The 19,425-nt window shown below is 53.3% G+C and overlaps 1 long non-coding RNA gene across 1 annotated transcript; it reads left to right on the top strand.

The window, feature by feature from the left end:
* The first annotated feature begins 1,999 nt into the window (after positions 1-1,999).
* Positions 2,000-14,753, top strand: LOC121097672. Its single transcript, XR_005831034.1, has 3 exons — positions 2,000-2,109; positions 5,285-5,288; positions 14,741-14,753. It is a non-coding gene; the product is annotated as an uncharacterized LOC121097672 (long non-coding RNA).
* Positions 14,754-19,425: the final 4,672 nt, after the last annotated feature.

Genomic DNA, 19,425 nt, shown 5'->3' with positions numbered 1-19,425 from the left:
CTTTGGAGTAAAACATGGTAGTTTGGACCACAACAGTAAACCTGGCAGGTGTGCTGGCTGGAGGAAGGCACCGTTTACTGCCCCTTGCAGACACATGTAAGTTTCCAGCCTGCTGCAACCACCTTGAAAGGATTTAACAGCCTTCAATTGTCACTGAGGAAGCTCTTGGAAGCTGTTGGTGGGTGACGAGGCTGAGTTGTCTGCATGTGCTCTGTGCATTGGCTTCAGCAGACGTGTGCTCTTAACTGCCAGAGAGGGGAAGAGCTTGACCCGCTGTGAGCCAAGCAGCTAAGACCTGTCGGCGGTGACCCAGGGGGGTTAGTACAGACCAAATGATTAGAAGGGAGAGTTGTGACACGCCACCAAATAGGAGATTAGGGAGGATTCGTGGCTGGGAGGCAGAATCGATCAAGACAAGTTCCTGGCCTGCCCCGTGGCTTTGCATCACCTTTTTATTCCACAGCTCTTGGGGGAGTTCTCAAAACTGATCAGTTTGTGGCTTCCATGAGGCTACTACGTGTGTTCATTGCATTTGCCAGAGCCCTTGAGGATGCACTTGTAGTGTCCATGGGGTGCTTTGGAGCCTTGCCGTACTGCTTGTGCCTGGTGCCCTGGCCCCACATGCCTCCTACCCATGGAAGCTGGCACAGACACCCTGCCAGCAGCACTGGTGCTCCCAGTTCATGGGGATCAGGCACAGGCTGAGGTGCAGGGGCCTTGCTGCTCCTGGCTGCCCGGACCTGATCTCTTCTTGTCCTTTTCACCAGCATCATGCTGCTTTCTGAATCCCGCTGTTCCGCTGGCTGCTGGCTGGGGTCCTGGATCACAGCTGCAAGCTCTTGCAGGACATCATTCACATCCCACCGAGCTGCATCCTGCAGAGCCACGGTGTGGGCTGTGGGGCTGTGTGGGGCAGGTGCCTGGCTCCCTGCCTGTGCTGCTGTGCCCTGCTTGCCAAAGAGAGAAGCCGGTGCCTTCGCCGCCTCCTGTTCTGTGGGAGTGAGTGGCGAGCGCTGCTCCTCTTCCTCAGGAGCTGCAGCCAGGGCAGCAGCTGCTGGCTCGGTGTCCGTGGGATGTGTTGGGGCAGGAGATGCGCTCTGCAGGTTCCCGGCTGAGACTCCTGCGTTGTGTGTGCATGTGCTGCTGGGATGGCAGGGCCCCTCCTGGAGCTTTGGGAACAAAGGGCTGACCCATGTGCTGTGGATATTGACGGCCACTATTGGGACAGGTCGTAGTAAACGATATCATCACAGTCAAGCTTGGCCAAGGTCCCTGGGTGGTTCTGTGGCACTTGCAGGACTATGGCCCTGGGCGCCCTCGACCAGTTGTTCCCACGGACATGGACTGTAGTGCTTGCAGCATGGACCTTGTCTCGGTTCCCACTCAAGAGGCACCGGCTTGTCTCCTGAGCAGCTGCTTCCCACTCACCACGGTAGACCCAAGGAAATAGGACAAGCTGTTGGGGTCTTCTGGCAACTTCCCTGCCCTGGGAAGAAGATCCGGAGGGTGCTGCTGCCTGCGGCTGCCCATGGCCCACCTGTGGGCAGGAAGAGCACGAGTCAGGTGATGGAGGTGGCTGCCTTGGCACAGCAGCCCCCCAGTGCTGGCAAGCCCAGCCGCAGCACCAAGAAAGATCCATGTGGCCCCGTCCCACCGCCACCACCCCCTCCTGCCCCATCTCTCACCTGGTGCAGGGTCTGCAGGCTGGGCAGCCTGCTCTGGTGCTGGGGGCGGGTGTTCGCCTCCTCATGCGTGGGCATCTTTGGCGGTGTCTGCTGCTGATCTGCCATGGTCACCCGGGGAGATGCTGCCTCCTGAGGGAGTCGCTCTCCTGGGAGTGGACACCCCAGGGCTCTCGCCCCTTAAATACCCCCACGGTCACCATGGAGACCCACATCACATTGGCCTCTGGGCATGATGCACTGCCTGCATCACAAAGCCCTGGGCAATGGCTGTGGAGATGCCCACGCCCCGCCCATGAGCACCTGCGCGCCTTTTGAAGTGTCTCACTTGGTGAGGGACGCCAATGGCAATAGCTTTGCCACCAGGCTCTCCAGCATCTTTGTTTTTTGGCAAAGCAAGCCTGCACGGACACGATGCGGGTGGGTTGTCTCCCGTTGCTGGGGGCTGCTGGCTGACACCGAGAGGCGTGGGTGTTGTCCGTGGGCAGCTGCCTTCCCACACGGTGAAGCTTCAGCACTGGCATCAGCTGTGGCTCTGCTCCTGGTGGTTCTGCCTGCTCCGGGCTGAGCGCTCTGGGAAGGGGAAGCATCCGTGAGTGTAGGAATGGGGATGTTTCCGAGGAGCAGCCCTGTGGTTTTCTAAACCTTCTGAGTACTGGGAGCCGAGCAGCGCTGGGCTCTGGGTGTGCCCGGGGCAGCTGCTCTGGCTGAGAGCGCCCTTCCCCTGCGATGCCTCTGCTGTCTCGCTGTCTGCCATGGGCTCTCCTCCCAGGTTGGAAGGGGGTGGCGTTTGGATCTTGGCTGAAGTGCATTCTTGATGGACGCGACCAGAAGGGGCAGATGTAGGCCTGTACGCCTTCAGCACCTTCCTAAGGGGCTTGTGCTGCTTTCCCCCCACAAAGACGGAGAGCCTGTGTTTCATGATGTGAGGTGGCTTCCTCTCTCTTGCCGCAGGGCAACAAGCCATGGATCTCCCTGCCCCGTGGAAAGGGTATCCGCCTGACCATTGCTGAAGAAAGAGACAAGAGACTGGCAGCCAAGCAGAGCAGCGGGTGAGCTCCAGCTCGGGTCAGCCGTGGTCCTTTCAGTGTATTAATTATACCGTTCACCAAGTGGCGGTGTGAGTGGCTGAGGAGCATCCAAGGGCTGGAGGGAGCCGTGCTGTGCCAGTGTGAAGCCACACTCCGCTCTCTAGAAGGGCCTGCTGATGCGGGGAGACTCCTGGTGACCTGAGCAATCACCAGAACCATCTTCCAGAAGGGCAAGGGGGAGCGGTAGGAGACCCTCCAGGCTGGTCCGCTCCTGGGAAGGTGCTGGCAGAAACGCTCCGGGACAGCGTTCCCGGGGACATGCTGGAGGAGCCGGGCTCTGGAAGAGCCAGCTGGGCTCTCCCTGGGGCCAGTGGTGCCAGACAGGCTTGAGGCTCGCTGGGATTGCCCCTGGCCGCGGGACTGAGCAGAGAGGGGAGGCTCCGTGACCAGTGCCAGGGGTGGGTGGTGCATTGGCCGGTGAGTTGGGCTTTGGCGGGGGGCGGTGCTCAGCATCCTGAGCCCAGCTGGCTGCTGCTTACTGGGATGGATGGTCCCTCACGGGCTGCTCTTCAGTGCCTTTCCTCTGGAGGTGGAGTGTTGGGGTCTGCAGCATGTCTGCAGACGAGTTAGTTGACTTTAAAGACTTAGTCGTGTTCCTTTAAGACAGCCACAAAAATGACAAGTATGTGAACAGGAAGGGAAGAACCAGAGCTTAGAACCGCAGCAAACGGGCACCTACAGCAAGAGCAAAGAGCAAGCAAGAGGAAGACGACAGCAAGCCTATCAGGGTCTGACACATGTGCTATCTAAGATCTATAAGCAATCTGTACAGATAATAAAGGCCATTCTGGCCATTTTGTCTGAACCCAGCCACGTAGACATAGTGTTTTTATGTCCGTCTCGCCTTGCGTCGCCACAGTGGAGCGTGTGAGGAATCACAATGACAGCAGGGGTAGGGGAGGCCCCCGCACTGCGGGTGGCAGTGGCAGTGGTGGAGGCTTGGCAGCTCTCGGGGGGGAGTTGGCCAGGCCAGAAGCATGGGCTGCTGCGGGCCCCAGGAAGTCCAGCAAAGGCAGGTGCTGAGCAGCGGCTCGGGGATGGGCTGATGCCCCCTGCCCAGGGGCTGGGGCTGTGGCCGGGTGGCTGGAGAGCAGCAGTGCCTGTGGGAAAGGCCCCAGAGGCCAAGGTGGGCAGGGGCGTGCGGCGTGCCCGGGCAGCAAGGGCAGTTCCGCAGGCCGGGCTGCGCTAGCGAGGGCACAGGCGGCACTGCGGGGAAGGGGTTCCTCTGTGCCATGGGCCCAGGGGAGTGCGTGCCCGGGCACTGGGTGCGGGCTGGGGCTGCGCGGGTCCGGGCAGACACGGGCCCCGTGGAGCGAGGCCAGCGGAGGCCCCATCTGGCTGGGAGCTGGAATGCCAGAGGCATGGGCAGAGGCCGAGGGCACAGCGTGGAGAAGAGGGAGCACAGAAAGAAATGTTTGAGGTTCCCCATCAAAAAACACATCTTTTTGATGAAGAACGCCCACCTTGTCACAGCACAAAAGAGACTGGAAAGAACTACAAGGGAAAAAAAGACTGATACACAAGTTAATCTTACTGCAAAGCTTAGCTTCTGAGATTAGCCCGGCGTGGGACAGAGATGGCCCTGCAGGCACTGGGAGCAGGGTGAGGTGGTGCTGGGCGCATTGCTGGTGGAGATGCTCGGGTGTCCTCTCCGGAGGTTGTGCAGCCCTGAGTGTGGCTGAGCTGTGCCTGCGGTGAGAGCGGCTGGGGCACAGCCACCTCCAGCCAGCCTTGGGGCCAGCGCTGCTGAGAGAGCCACGGCTGGGCCAGCTCCGGCCGGCGGCTCAGGAGCCCAAGGGCAGGTCTCTCACGCTTCATGCTGCAGAGACTGGCTCCTGCCCAGCTCTGCCTGAGCATCACTGACCCGGAGGCGTTCATTGCCATTTTCTCCACAGAAATGACTCCTTTCCCAGCTCTCCCAACCTGCAGGATATCTCCAAGATGTAACAATGTTTTATGGATTAAAGTTAGGGAACTAAAAGAAGCAATGCCACAGAGATTACAGCAAGCACTTTCATTGGGAACAGGGGAGGGATTTCCATCAATTAATCACTTGACTGTCTTTTATTTCGTTTAGGTTTTTATTACAGAACTTTGTAGTAGAAGTTGTGATTAATCTGGATAACTCCCCCAGCAATAAACACTAGGGCAGTAAATTACACATCATTAACTAGCCCTTGCCTACCAATGCTGTGCAGGGGAAGGCTCTGCTGCCTGCGGGGAGGGTGGGAGCTGGGGCATAGGCGTGATCTGGTGGCTTGCAGCCCATCCCACACAGCAGGACAGTGCTGAGCTACAGGGACAGTGGTTTTGGGGGCAGGGGGGTGTTCAGCCATGTAGTATGCCCTGCTAACCACCCTTTGCCTGGTTGTCAGTGCAAGCAGATGCCGGGGTTGGAAGCCGTTGGGCAGGATTTCTCGGAGCCCTGCAGAGGAGCCCTGGGACACCTTTGCCCTGGGTGAAGCCCAGTATGTAACTGGGGACAAATCAGAGCATGATGGGCCAGGTTAGCCTGGTCCATTGTGCAGTGAGAAAAGAGGGGGACAACATCTGAAAGTGAGAAGTGGTGTTCCTGGGGCATAGGGTCTCCAGCTACCTGGACAAACAGCAAAGCCTCCTTGGAGAAGTCACCCAGCTCTAAATGCCATGAGTTTTGCCCTTTTCACCTCCCAAAAGTTACCTCAATTTACCTTAAAGGTAGGTACCTTAGTGGTGCGGGTTTGGGGATGGGTGCTTTGCTTAGAGAATGAACAGCCTGTATCAAGCCATGCTGATCCTGAAGAATTTATCACTGTCTTGCACACAGGAGAGTGTTATTTCATTGATGCTGAAGCAGCCATAAGCAGCTCTCAGCTTTCATTAACTAACCTGGAACTTACATCGAACCTGCACGGGAGGACAGGCCCTTTGGAGAGAGCAGCTTGGGAAAAGAATGGGAAGGAAAGAAAAGCCCACGGTGACTCTGGTGTGCATATCCAAAGACTCCATCCTACCCAACCTGACCGCCTCGTTGGCAGCCATTCCCTGGCATTCAGACTTTGCCAAGTTTTACCCCATTATTCCTGCTGGTACGATTTCATCCAGTTTCAAACTTCTCACTTCTCATCTTGTCTCACAGTAGCCCCTGGGGCCCTAGAGAGAAGTTCCCTGCCACCTTTTGCCTATCACTGCCTGAGCTGTGCCTAGGAAATACTGATCCCAAAGTTCTTGGGCTTGGCTGGATAGGCTGGTTTTCTCCAGGAAGGACAGGAGGCTGCACCAGTCCCAGCCCAGGTGCCTCCAAAGTGAGAAGGACATGTTCCTTGCTGCTCCATCTGTGCACCCCATGACGCAGCATCCAGCTGCCTTTGAAGCTCAGTGCATTTACACTCAGCCTTGGACTGAATCATTGACACATGGAAAGCTTTGCAGATGCTTCTTCTCCTGTCTGCCTATGCTGGTTTTCTGCCAAAAGGCAGACTCTTCTTAATATGGAAGAAGTAACTGATCTGAAGGCAGCATGATGGAGAGCAGCTCTTGGTCACAGTTTTTGCTCCTATTTGTAAAGCGCTTTGGACCCCCATGGGGCAGAAGCACATCCCTGGGGCAGTCCCGTGTGACAGAGGGACAGGGTACCCAGGCATGAGGTTCATGCAGGACTGAGAGAGCCCCATGACACTCTCACTGCTGGGCAGTGCAGGCAGGATGCTGCTGTGAGAAAGAGCTGAGCTGTCAGCAGCATTGTAAGCATGGATGAAGGTTTGAGCACAAGTCAAATCCATGACAAGTTTCATAGAGGTGGGAGAGTCATATGGAGCTTTTTCCAGGCCCAGCTGTGAGAGAGCTAGGCTGGAAGACATCACAAGGGAGGTTGATCCGACGACTCCGAGCTCACTATGTGTGCATCCTCTAGGTTGCTGTCAAGGAACAAATAAGCAACGTGTTTTGGAGGGCAGGCTGGGGCAGCACAACTGAAGCCCTAGGACAGTACTTCTTCTCCAGAGACTGCAGGACAGCCCAGGGAGTCAGCTCAGACAGGGATGCTGCCTGCACAGCAAATGCTGTGAAGGTGAAACCCTGCCCCACATCCCAGCCCTGCCTGTGCTGCTCATACCCCAGGCTCCCCCTCATCATCTTGCATGGGCAGCAGGGGAAGCAGCAGGGATGCAGGTGATGCAGGGCCACAACAGTGGCACCGAAGACTCTGCACCTCCTCCCTGGAACAGGCAGGTCACTGAGTTGTACTTACTTCTGAAGGCCTGAAATAGCAATTTATGGCTTGGTTCTGCATGAAGAGGTATCACCGGGTGTGCAGGGATCTGGCTGCAGGTGCAGCAGCAAAGCCATGAGATGCAGCAGCAGAGCTGTGTGGTGGAGAGCAACATGCAGGTTGGAGATTCCAACAGCTTTGACTGCCCTTGTTTGTCCTTACATCTCCCCAAAGCCCTGCTCTTTGCCAGGAGGTTCCTCCCAGCCACTCATCCCTGGAAAGCCCAGAGGTTTCCAGTACTGGAGGGGAAGCAATCTGATCCAAGTCACATTTTGAAACAGTTTTTTATTTCCCCAGAGATGTTGCAGCAGTAGTTCTGAAGGGAGAACAGTTAATGCTCAGTTTAGCTCCACATGACCTAATTTGCCACAGCTTATTCAACAAGGGAGAAGGAAGCAAAGAGAAATCCTTGCACATGGACCTCGAGCGCTGCTACATTCCTGGGGGTACTAGGGGAAGGGATATTTCTGTGCTGGAGTTTGTGCAGGAAGGTAGGTTGCTCAGCGGTGATGAGCTGGAGACATAAACCAGCAGTCCCTCAGGCAGGGATGATGCTGTGGATTCCTGGTCCAAGCTTCTCCGAAGCTGGGCTCCAGTGCTTTGAGTCTTCCAGCAAGACCATGCCTGATGTGCATCTGCCCTTGGGTCTTCTGTGGTTGCTTTCCGTGGGGAGCTTGGAGGGCTCACCTGCTCTACCCACCTAGTGCATGTTCCTGCACTGACCTGATCTGACAGGAATTGCCTACCTTTTCTAACCCAAAAGCACAGTACCTTTGAATCTAATATTTCTGTGCTATTCTGTGGCCTGAGCTTCTGCCTGCCCCAGTCCCCCCTCTCCCAACATGCCTGCTCCCACCTCGGGCACACCACTCCTCTGAGGTGCTCACAGCTCCTTCCCATTTCACTCAGACCTCCGTCCCTGCACGCCCTGGCTCCTTCCTCCCTGCCTGTGTGACCTACATATGTTCATCCTTTTGAAGGGACAAAATATTTGAAGGGTAAAAATAATTGTACTATTAGAGATACATGTAGTCTTTCAGAAAATCTGACTCAATGCTACACCGATATTTTGGTACAGATATTTGTACCATGCAAAATTAGTTAGACAGCCATTAGATATATTTTAAACAAGCTTGCTGGGAGCTCTCCGGTAAAAAGGATCCCCCAGGAATCGTTCTTGGGCGAGCACACTCTCAGAACAGCAGCAATGATGTAAAAGTCATCACTGGCAGTTTGCAAATGCCAAAGCTCAGTGGGACAGGGCTCAGGATGCACAGCTGCTCTTCTGGGGTGATCCAAGTGATTTATCACAATCCAGTGAAATGGGTTTAATCAGCCAAATGTTTCTGGGATGGTACAGTCAGGTTTGGAAAGCAGGTGGAGGAGGGGAGGTGCTGGAAGCCCCAGGAGCTACACACCAAGGCCTGGGCAAGAGGCATTACATTTGATGTGTGCGGGTGCTGATGTATGGAGAACAGTCCTGGTAGCTCAGAGGTCTTCAGACCTGCTTTTGGAGGTCTGATCATCTTCTGCCTCAGGAAAGTAAATTTAGACATGCTTTACCTTGAGAAAAGGTGCCATTTTAAGCATTGTCTGACCTTAGATCAGAGGCAGAGAAAATGGAGCAGCCAATTGCATGGAGCTCATAAAGACAAAATATCTCCTCAAGCACATGTCTTAACAAGGTTCTGGGAGAGACTTGAAAGTCCTGACCTGTTGACCAGGGTGGCAGTTGTTCTCCCAGGCTCTGGAATCTGTCATCCTGTAAGTCTTGCTGGCTTTTGTTGCTCTCCTCACTTTACAAGCCATATGGTAGCTGAGCTTGCCTGTGCCATCCCAAACATCCTTTAACAGTACATCAGTGCTTTAAAGCAGCCTGTTTAATTTGGGAAGAGATCAAAACAACGTTTTCTTTGATGCAGCACTGAAAACCAGTGAGGAGGCTGTGAGGAGGGAGGGCTTGGGTAACCTGAACATGAGTTCGGTTTGCACAGTTTTCTTCTTTCAGCAGCCAGTGTGAGGCTCTGTGGAGCGGGGTCACAAAAGGAGCCAGCAGCTGGAAAAGCATAGGAACTGCAGGAAGATCTCAGGGTAGGTGAATCCAGGGTCTCCATTCGGGGTGAATTTGTGTTCTGCTGTTCCCACAGCCTCCTCAGTCCAGGACTCTGGCCTCTTACATAATTCAGGAGTCAAACATATACTGGTGAGGTATTTTCTATCTCAGGACCATGCTTGCTAAATCTCAGGTGCTCAGATGACATTGCTGCCTGTTGTGTTTTGGGTTTTGGTTTTGGGCATCTTCACGCACTATCTGTCCTTCTCTTGAGGCCATAGGGAGAGAAATGCACATACAATGAGTTGTCCCTTAGCGCCATCCTGTTACTGGAGTGAAGGCTCTTTGCTGTGTGATGTGGTCTTGACACAAGCCACGTGATTTGCGGTGCCTCTTGGTTCAGCCATCAGTCTTGCCATTAGCTACCAATATAGCTCGCTCCCCTCATCCCTTTTCTAGTGCTGCTTCTGGTGCTTTCACACACCTGCATTTCCATTTCCACTTCCTAATGCTCTTAATGGCTCTACTGGAAATCTCTTCCGTACCTCCTTTCCCCTTCCAAGCTTAACTTTCCTCCTAACAACATTCAAAGTTAGACAAGTGCATTTCTGCAGCAGGAGTTCACACGATCCCATTTCCCTTCCAAGGGCCTATTTCCAACATGCTATTACTCTAACATGTAATATGCAATCTTTTTATTTAAGAAAACAAGGATAAATGTTTGCTAGTAAACATTTCAGGGAAGTGTGCCAATGAGCATATCCTCCTATTCCTTACAGAAATGTAAAGCATCAGCATGCTGCCAACCACAAGGATTGTAATGTTTTTCCTTTCATACATAAAAATGTCTTACTAATTAATCATCCTCTCGCAGTAGCCAAAACGAAGCAACTCTGCCATATGCTAATGCACATCGGGACTTCGTGAGTTGTGAAATATTTAATACTAATCAGACATAGAGAATACTGTTCCCTCTATGCATAAGCAACTGCACACCATTGCCTCAAAATGAAAGGTCATAAGCTGTCCTCCACGGCTTGTCTCCTCCTTCCCCGTCCATCTGTTCAGATCGCACATTGTTCATGGCAGGGGTACTCACCAGCCTCACCACCCTGCTCTTGCCTGGGATGCCTTGGCACTACTTATCATAAATCAGGAATAACTGCAGTCACCAATAGCAGATAAACTCAGGTGAACTGACACGAGCAACAGAAATACGTGCCGTGAAGGCAGTGCCTGACAGTTGCTGCTGCTTCCAAAGCTTCATAGCACAGAGGGGTGGCAAGGGCACAGGTTACATCTTCTAGCGGAACTGGAGGCAGGTGAGGCTTTCCAACAGGTTTTAACATCATCACACACACAAGCTTGCCTCCAGAATAAATTGCAGATTCCTGCTGACCTCACCAAATGGCTATCGTCAGAGCCCCTCCCAAAGCATTTCCCCAGAGTAAAAAAATGCCTTAAAATATATTTAGAACATTAAGAAGTGATGAAGGCAGAGCCAAAAACTTTAGTTCTGTGAGAAACCATTTCTGTTTGCAGAGTCCTAACCTGCTGAGGAGCAGTTTCTCTGAAGCCTGTTCTGATGTTTGTTTCCTTCACGACAGAGAAAATTGTGCTCTTACTCCTGCGGGTGACACAGCTTGTGCTTCCTAAGAGGAGTGACAAGAGGCTCTAGAGATGCTTCCATAAGAGCAAGAGGCTCAAACCAACGCTACATGTCCTCCTGCTAGGTGGCCTCGGGTGGCACTGGGCAGATCAGAGAGGGACAACCCTGTCCCATGGGCAATAGATCCTGGCACGCCTCGTCAGCGTCAGCACTTCTGGCCTCACCTGGGGCTGGGTTAAAGCTCAGCTCAGTGACTTGCATCCCCAGCAGGCTTGGAGTGGACTAGCTCCGACCCTGGGCTTCCAGAGATCCTAAACAAGCAAAACTGGCATGCAGCCCTGCACACCCCCAGGTCTCAGCCACCAACCTCAAACAACAACAGCCTTGTTACAAGGCTGCCATCATCTCTGTTCTGCAAGAAACCTCACCTCCACACTTTGGCTGCAGGAGGCCGTGAATATCAGTCTTAAAACCAGTTCCTTTGGATGAAAGAAACCAAGAGATCGAGGAAAACCAAATATATCCAGATCTGTCAGAAGACACTGCAGGCTGAATGCAAGGGGAGCAGAAGGGCAAGAAGTGGGTGGAGACAGATCCCTGAGATTCACAGCCCTTGGGGGTACTGCCTTTGCAGACTCCATCACGGCATATTGTTCACCCCCCTCCATGGGCATCCCAAGCGGACAGGGCAAAAATGTGGCCCAGCTGGGATGGCAAAAAAAGAAAAACGTGGGACGTGCTGCCAGAGGTGCAGGACCAGCTGGATGATGCTGAGCAATGCTTTCCTCGTACCTGGGAGCACAGGGCTTCCTGTGCAGCAGGAACCAACCCCAACATAGGACTAGCAACCTGTAAACAGAGAGTATCAACATCAACAGTGATGTCTCAGATCTCTACAGAGGAGGTAAGATGGGTGGAGGAGAAGCCAGAAGGAAGAGGCTTGATTGGCCTGATGCACTGCCTGTCAGCCACAGTGCTGTCAGAGTGCTCAGCTGGCATCTGGAGGCACAAAACCCAAGAGTGACACATCTCCTGCACAAAACCTCTTGAGACCTCAGCCCCAAATGGCCAGTGACACACAATAAGCTGGAGGTGGCCTTCCTGCTCAGAGCTGGGGGAAGTTCTCCCAGACCAGCTGGATTTAAATGTCTCCCTTGGATATGGAGACTGTGAGACATCTTAAACACCAGTGTGGGCTGGTGGATGCCTGAGAGATAAGGAGCTGCCAGGGGATGGAGCGTATCAGCAGAAATCCAGCTTGGCATTTCCTTGCTCTGAGGCTGCAGTTTCTGAATCTAAGAGGTCAAGACATCTTGCAGCCACAGGATTTAAAAGAATATGTATAGCAGTGCACTCAGGAAACAGCTGGGGGGTGAGGTCCTTGTCACCTTCAGCAGAGCCGCTCTCATTGTGCCAACATCTGTAAGCGCATCCAAAGGTCCAAGTCCAAGCTTCAAGTCTAGCATCAAGAGAGGGTTGCCCTGAGGTATGCGAAACAGGCTCGCAAATGTAGGAAGCTGGGGGTCAGCACACAGATCCAATAGTGTCACTGTCACCCACAGCAGCCTGTGCCACCCCAAAATCTCAGAGCCACACTGGTTTTTTCTCACCACTGGGAAGAGCAGTGAGCCTCCACAGCAGATGCTCAAAATGCTGCTGTGCAACCAGGACCTGACACAGCCTTATGCAGCACTCGGTCAAAGGACACTCATGTCCAGGAGCTTTCAGAGCCTTTTACTGACCAAATGCCTGGAGGAAGGTGAGATAAGCTGCTGTGCTTCTTGCCCACGGTGCACTCGACTCTGCGTCGCTGTCCCTCTCCCATTGCAACTCCCACTTGTTGCTCACTCAGCAACGTGCCTAGAGATCACATCCCACTCTAGCAACCTGATGTAAATCATGTGGGAGCCCTTAATGGCAGATATGACATTTAATAAACAGCGTGGATCATACCGGAGGTGTAGATCTTGGTGGGTGTTATTTGTGAATAAATGCCTTAAAGTGCTTCCTTTTTAATTACATTCATAAAGAACAGAGGTATATCAGTCACTGACCTTCCATTACAGCTATAAAGAGCATCGCAAACAAATCATTAATACACATAAAGATGACAGCTAATTAATTGTAATATTAGCATAAATACTAGTGTGTGACTTTATTACCAGCCTGACCTTCAGGAGGGGACATCAATAGTATTAATTCAATAACATCTTCCAAATTAACTATTACCAATAGGGGCAAGGTACTTTTTAAGAGCTCAAGGCTAAACTGAGACACCATTAAGGCTGTCAAAACAGGTCTTAGAGTGAGGTGCAAGGATTTGTGTGGCCTTGGTTTGCAGAGCCTTTGCTGCTCTGTGACGACAAGACTAGGCTTCCCTGCCACAGGGGTGGGTTTGGCATGGGCTGGACAGCCCCTGGCTGTGCCTGAACCCTTTCTGTGCTCCAGCGCAGCAGAGAGAAGCCAGGTGGCACTTCTGGTCCCCTGGGAGGTGTTAGGACCTAGTCCTGCCTCTGGCAAACTCCATCTGGCTCCACCAGTGCTGGACTGGGCTTTCGCCTTCATCCCGCCTCTCCTGAGACGGGGCAGGGAGGTATCCCGTACCCCACAGGGCTCAGCCCCTTTGCTGAGCACTGTGCTGCTGTTCACATGCCAGGGCTGTGCACACTGCTCAGGAGCTGGGCACACAATTTACCACCTGGACTAAAACCAGGTGCAGTCAGAGCTGCTCCTTCACCAGCCACCAAGACACTGCTCCAAGAAATCACCTCCTGCTCTTTGTACCACAGGAATTCAGCCTCCCCTGGGTAAACTGCTAAAAGCCACGGCTAGTGGAACAGAGATTTCATTTTCATAAGCCTGAATCTCCTTTTGCTGGCAAGGATGTGACCCACAGGCAATGTTTGCTTTGCAGAGGAGCCCATGGGCAGAGGTGACTCGGTGCCCAGCCGGAGACACGAGCCCCAGAGCCTGTCCTGCTCTGCGCTGGTGCCAGCCCTGCACGGGAAGCAGGAGCCGCCTGCTCAGCGCCCAGCGCAGCCAGGGGCGGAGGGGGGCTGCCTCTGTGCATGTTTGAGAGCTGCTCATCCCCCGGGGAATAATCCCTTCCCCAAAGGCAAAATTGCCCCTACTTGGTTAATTGAGTGGGCACCAAAAAAAAAATCAAAACACCACCACACCAAAAAATGACAAAACCCTATAACACAGAGTCCTTTCAGAAAATGGGAACAGCAAGAAAAAATCCATTGTGCATGTCAATTAACTCTGCAGACAAGGTGTTTGGGCACGCACCAAGGGAAAGAGGGGACTCTGTACACCAGCATGAAGAAATGGGTAATTACTTCCCCTGCTCTGGGACAACACACAGACTAACGAGGAGAAGGACAAAGGGCCTTTTATTTGCTTTTTGGCTCTGTGTCAGTGACAGTGGGTGCTCTATGCCTCTTCACTGCTTGCTGAGCCACACCAGGCTCTTTGCCATGCAGGGTCTGTCTACACATGCCCTGGCCAGAGCTGGAGATGGGACAAGCTGCAGCCCACAGGCACCCAGCCTTGGGCAGGTGAGGTGCCCTCAAGCACCAGGACCGTGTCTGGGGCACAAGCCTTCCCTCATGGGGAGCAGCATGCGCCCACACCCCATCCCTCTGGGCAGTGCTGAGCATGTCCAGGCAGTGGTTTACACCACCACCACCCTACCCAGCAAACAGCACCTCATCACAGCCCAAAACAAGCCAGTAAAAGAGCTTTTCTGCCAGCACCACGGACTGCCCTGCAGACATCACCAGAATCTCTGGGCTGGCTGGTATGAAGTCCTGCAGTCACGCTGGCCAAGCCTCATACCGCAGCTCTAGTCATCCAGCATGGATGGGGCAGAGCCTCTGGGCTTCACCAGTCTCCCAACACACTAGACCACTTACCCTCTAAGCAAGGACATCTGGCGCAGGACAATAACCCCCCTCCTACCCTGCCCTGCAGGCTGGATGCCTGCCTGGAGATGAGCCTGGTGATCCCTGCCACTCTCCAAGATGCTGGCCCACCACCTCTGAGGTTCACCAGTGCCCCAGCCCCACAGCTGGCACACCCCCCAGCTGCCCTTGGCAGGCGCCATCCTGGTGGCTCTCGCTGCCCCTCTCTCCTTTGGTCTGCCAGGACACAGCTTGTCAGCAAGCCCACACATCAGCCCTGCTGCACCTTGCCTGCCTGGCTGTGGGGCCCAGCCCCTCGGCAGCACCCCTACCACATGTAGAAGGGCAAACCCCACCGCCTTTGTGCATCCCCAGCCAGCCAGGGCTTCTGCCTGATCCATCAAGTGGCAGGGAGAATCGATTAAAGAATTATAAGTCTACTCGTGTGCATGTGAGCCACGGGATGTGGACTCTATGTCTTCTGCCACAGCTCCAGCTGTACATGCATACATGCCTAGTGTTTGCGTTCATGTCCTTAACGAATGTTGTGTTCACTCAGTCCTAAGCTAATACAATGACAGAAGATGAACATCAATTTGTGAGTTAGAATAAGAGGCAAAGAGAATAAAATAAAAGCAGTTTGCAGGCTGGAAAACAGAAAATCATACTTGTGAAGCCCTGAGCTTGCATAAATCATCTTGTGACTGAATGAACTGTCATGAAGGCTGACAGAAGCTCAATCCAGAAGTAGTTATCTCATGCTCAGGTATCAATTACAATTTCTGATTTTGAAACCAAAACCAGCTAATGCTAACTGGGGACCAAGAATTAAACTGTCAGGAGTTAAACCATCAAATACATTTTCTGGTTGTTTTCACCAGGAATTTTGAGTTTGAAATGGCCAAAACCACTGGGCCATAAAAGACATATAACTGCTATGAGATAAAAGAAGAAATCACAAACATCAGCTTTCATCTCAGGCAGATCTGCTTGTAGAAGGAAATAGAAGGCATTTCCACCCTGCCTTTGTCACCAGGGACTGAACTACACTGACGGGCTGGTGTGGACACTGACTTCACGGAGAAAGAGCTGCTGCCTTACACTGTCTCCAGGTAAGAGGGGTGAAGCAATAGGGAGAAGAAAACATGAGATGCCATTAGGGTCTCCAGCCCATGAGATCCTGCACATCATATATTGCCATGGCCCTGGCTGGGGCTCATAAGCTCACATTTCCCAGGGTGGGCTCAATGTGGGTCTTCCAGGGGCTGGGGCTGGTGGCACAGGGAGATCCTGCTTGTCTGCGGCGATATCTCTGCCCAAGAGTGCAGTGCCTCCTCTCTCCCCTCCTTACTGACGGTCACACTGGGCTAGAGCAGACCCTCTGCTGGAGTCCAGGCTGGTCTCATTTGCACTTCTGGGGTGAAGGATGATAAATGGGGTCAGGCAAGGCCATCCAGTCGCTATTTTTAAGTGTTTCCTGGCTTCTGACTTCAGCAAGCCGAGCTGTGTCAGTGTCTCACAGCAGAGCCACCAGCTCCCTGCGCTGCCGACCTCCCGGCTGGATTTCTAAGTGGGATGAGATGCCAAAAGGAGTGCAAGATGTGCTGATTTATCAATTTCCTGACAAAAGGAATTGCAGCTCCATCTGTTCCCTGCCATTGCTTTCTTTCCTTACTAATCTCTGCTGCACCACTCCCACAGGAGCCGCCACTGGCAGCCCTGGGCTCAGTGTGAGCATCTTCTGCCTATTCTCACCCTGCTGTGGAGGGGGGGGGCTTTCCAGGGTCTGCCACCCCTCCTGAGCGCTGCACAGAAGCATCTGAGCAACATAACTCATTTCTTCCCCGCAGGATCTGCCACTGTGGAAACCAAGATGCTGGCCATGCCCAGTTTCTCCAGCCCCACTCACATACTAGACCCCATCAGAGGGTCCCAGAGCTCTCCTGGGAGCGTCGGTCTGTAGCTGAAGGTGGAAGCATTGCTCTTGCTGCCTATCTGCTTTCAATCAGAAAAGTGCACCAGCACAGCACAAAGGTTGGGAAGTTGCCCATGGGCCATAAGTGACCTCATCTGGTCCAGATGGCCAGCTGGAAGTCAGGGCTGGAAGCCAGTGTAGCAGTTCAGCAGGGACAGGCAAAAATAATCTACAAGGTCCTCCCCCATTTCCCTCCCACTATCCTATGCTGACTTTTGTCACCTCCCTGAGGAGTCTAAAGCTGCTCTGATTATTCTTTATGGCACTGTAGGTCCTACCTGTTCCCACCAAGAGGGGCCCCACCTGTGCAGAAGTGGGATGGCTCCCCATCCCAGATCTGCAGCACGAGGAGCCCAGCCGGACAGAGCGAGAGTGAAAGACAGGGGTGATATGCCCAGACTCCTGGGCAAAGCTCAGTCCCAGGTCTCTGATTGCCCCTTCATAGCTCCTCAGCTTCTTACAGATTAACACCATGCTGATCCTTCCGTAGGACATTCACCATTCCAAGGCATGATCCTTCCTCCCTTCACGCTCCAAGAGGAGCCTCAGCTACTGGCTTCTAAAGTCCTGCGAGACATCGGGATGCCTGGGCTGGGATGGCATCGGCTGTGGTTGCAGCAAGCCACCCTGCCCTTCCTGCTGTCCTCCACACGCTGCATATCACCAGGCTTTGCTGCTCCTCATCAGGAAATGTGGGGCTAGCCCAGGCTCCCTGCACAGGCACATGCTGTCAGCATCCCCAGGGCTCACAAACCTGCCTCTGCCATGGCCCTGCCCAGCCGCGATGGGCGCACAGGCACTTTCCCAGCCTGTTCCCAACCAGCAGCCACGCTCCTGCAGCACAACAGCAGGGCAGCCAGCCAGCACAAGGAAGATATATGGGGTGTCTGCCTGTCCCTTTGGGTGTCTTAATGGCCATTTCAGGGTAAGTAGTCTGTTTCCATAGGCTTAACCATATACTCACTGAAACCACAGCCTGGAAATGATGACCTGGCTTAGAAACACACATCTGATGTCCGCCTCCTGCATGGCCAGCAGCCAATGCCCCTGGGAAGGGGTAAGGTTGTAGCAGCCACATGTGGACTAATATGCCCCACACTGCACTGCATGCCGCAGGTCTGGCCTCGTTGTGCCAAGGGCAAAGCACGCTCTCTCCTCCACACACAGCAGTTGTACTGTCTTTCTGCAATCACTGATAGTGTCAGGTAGAGACCAGCACCTCAGACCACTATGTTTCCAGCTGGTGATGGGGTCTGGAGCCAGCCTGAAGTCCAGGTGAGAGGATCTTGTGATGGGGAAACTGGGAAAGATGAAACAGTGATGGGGACACTGGGAATTTGCTGAGACGATGTGTACCGCCAGGCTCAGATTTCCACAAGGGAAAGATGATAGCTGCATTTCCTCCTCTTCACCCCACCAAGAATGAAGATGGTGAAGACTGCAGCCACCTTATTTAGCATTTTATGGAGCCCCAAGTGCCTGGCAAACGCTAATGGAGAAGCCTTCATTCTTCCCTATGGAAGCTGAGACAAACGAGACCCACCATCAGGAAGGATGCAAGTCATTCCAGCTGTACATGGAGAGCTGAAGACAAGTGACAAGCTGCCTTTGCCTGCTGAACACGTCACAGGGCCATGCTGGGTTGAGCACATCCCTCTTGGAGCCTCATCCTGCCATCAGTGGCCAATCATGATAAATTCACCATGTGAGATCATTAACCTGGATGAACCCATTTGACTGCAGTGTGGCGGAAGCAGTAATACCAAACTGCCCTGCAACCCTGGTAATTAAATATCTGTGCTCACTGTGAAGCACTGTGCTGACCCTGTGGCTCAGCCGTTTGGAAAGGTTTCTTGATGGTTTTCTAACACTACAGCACATCTTGGCCCTTCCTCTCCACACTGTCCAACAGGATCCAAGCAGAGCCATGAGAAAAAACCCAGAAAACCCTCACCAGGGCAATCGTGGGAATGAAAGCAATGGGAACTTTCCCATCCCCATCCCCTGCCAGGTGAGAAGGCAGGGAAACACAGCTGGCTGCAAGCACTTTGCTCCTGGGCTTGCTCTCACCCCACTGAGGACATTGCCTCTGCTCTGTAAAGCACTGTGGGGGCTGCACAGCTCTCCCATCCCTTGGTCCCCACTCTCCAGAGATGAATGCTGTTCACCCAGGACACAGCCACCTTCCAGAAGTCCCTGATGAATCTGTGCGAGTATAGCCACTTCCCTAGGCAGTTCCACGTGAGTATGTCAGGATCTTTCTTGGAAAAGGGTGCTATGGGCACCAGTTCCCACAGCTGCAAGGAGCATCCTGGGGCTGATGCTCAGCACTCCTTCACCGCTCACAGTGACTGTCCCAGGGTGCCTGCAGGGTCAGCCCCTGCCTTCAAGTCACTTGCACAGAGCAGGGCATCCAGTTCCAGAGGGCAGCTCCTTCTCCTTGATTTCTCCAACTCTAGTGAACATTTTCTGGGTAACTTAACCCACGTTACGTTTAAAGCCTCTTTTTACAACCTTGAGCATGAGACACTATGAAAGGGCTGACTCCACTGCAAAAAATGTGCCACCAGGACCTGGAACCTGCAGTGCCCACTGCCCTCATCGCTGCTACACTGCTGCACAAACACAGCCTGAAAAAGCAACTTCTTCCACAATGAGCTACTGATTGCAGGCAAAAAATGAGCACAAGTAGAGAGAGGGGAGTGGAAAGGCACCAGGATGCTGTACGGCACACACAGCCAGGAGGGTGGGCAAGCGTCAGCAGGCTGCTGGGGTCAGGGGTTTTGTATCTGTAATGGGCAGAAGGGTCCTGAGCAGCAAAAGGTTTAAGGTGGATTTGCCTGGATATTTTCTATATGATG

Source organism: Falco naumanni, chromosome 14 (assembly GCF_017639655.2).
Source record: "Falco naumanni isolate bFalNau1 chromosome 14, bFalNau1.pat, whole genome shotgun sequence".
Lineage (NCBI taxonomy): Eukaryota > Metazoa > Chordata > Aves > Falconiformes > Falconidae > Falco > Falco naumanni.
The sequence above is the reverse complement of the archived record's forward strand: the minus strand, read 5'-3'. Positions and strand labels throughout refer to the sequence as shown.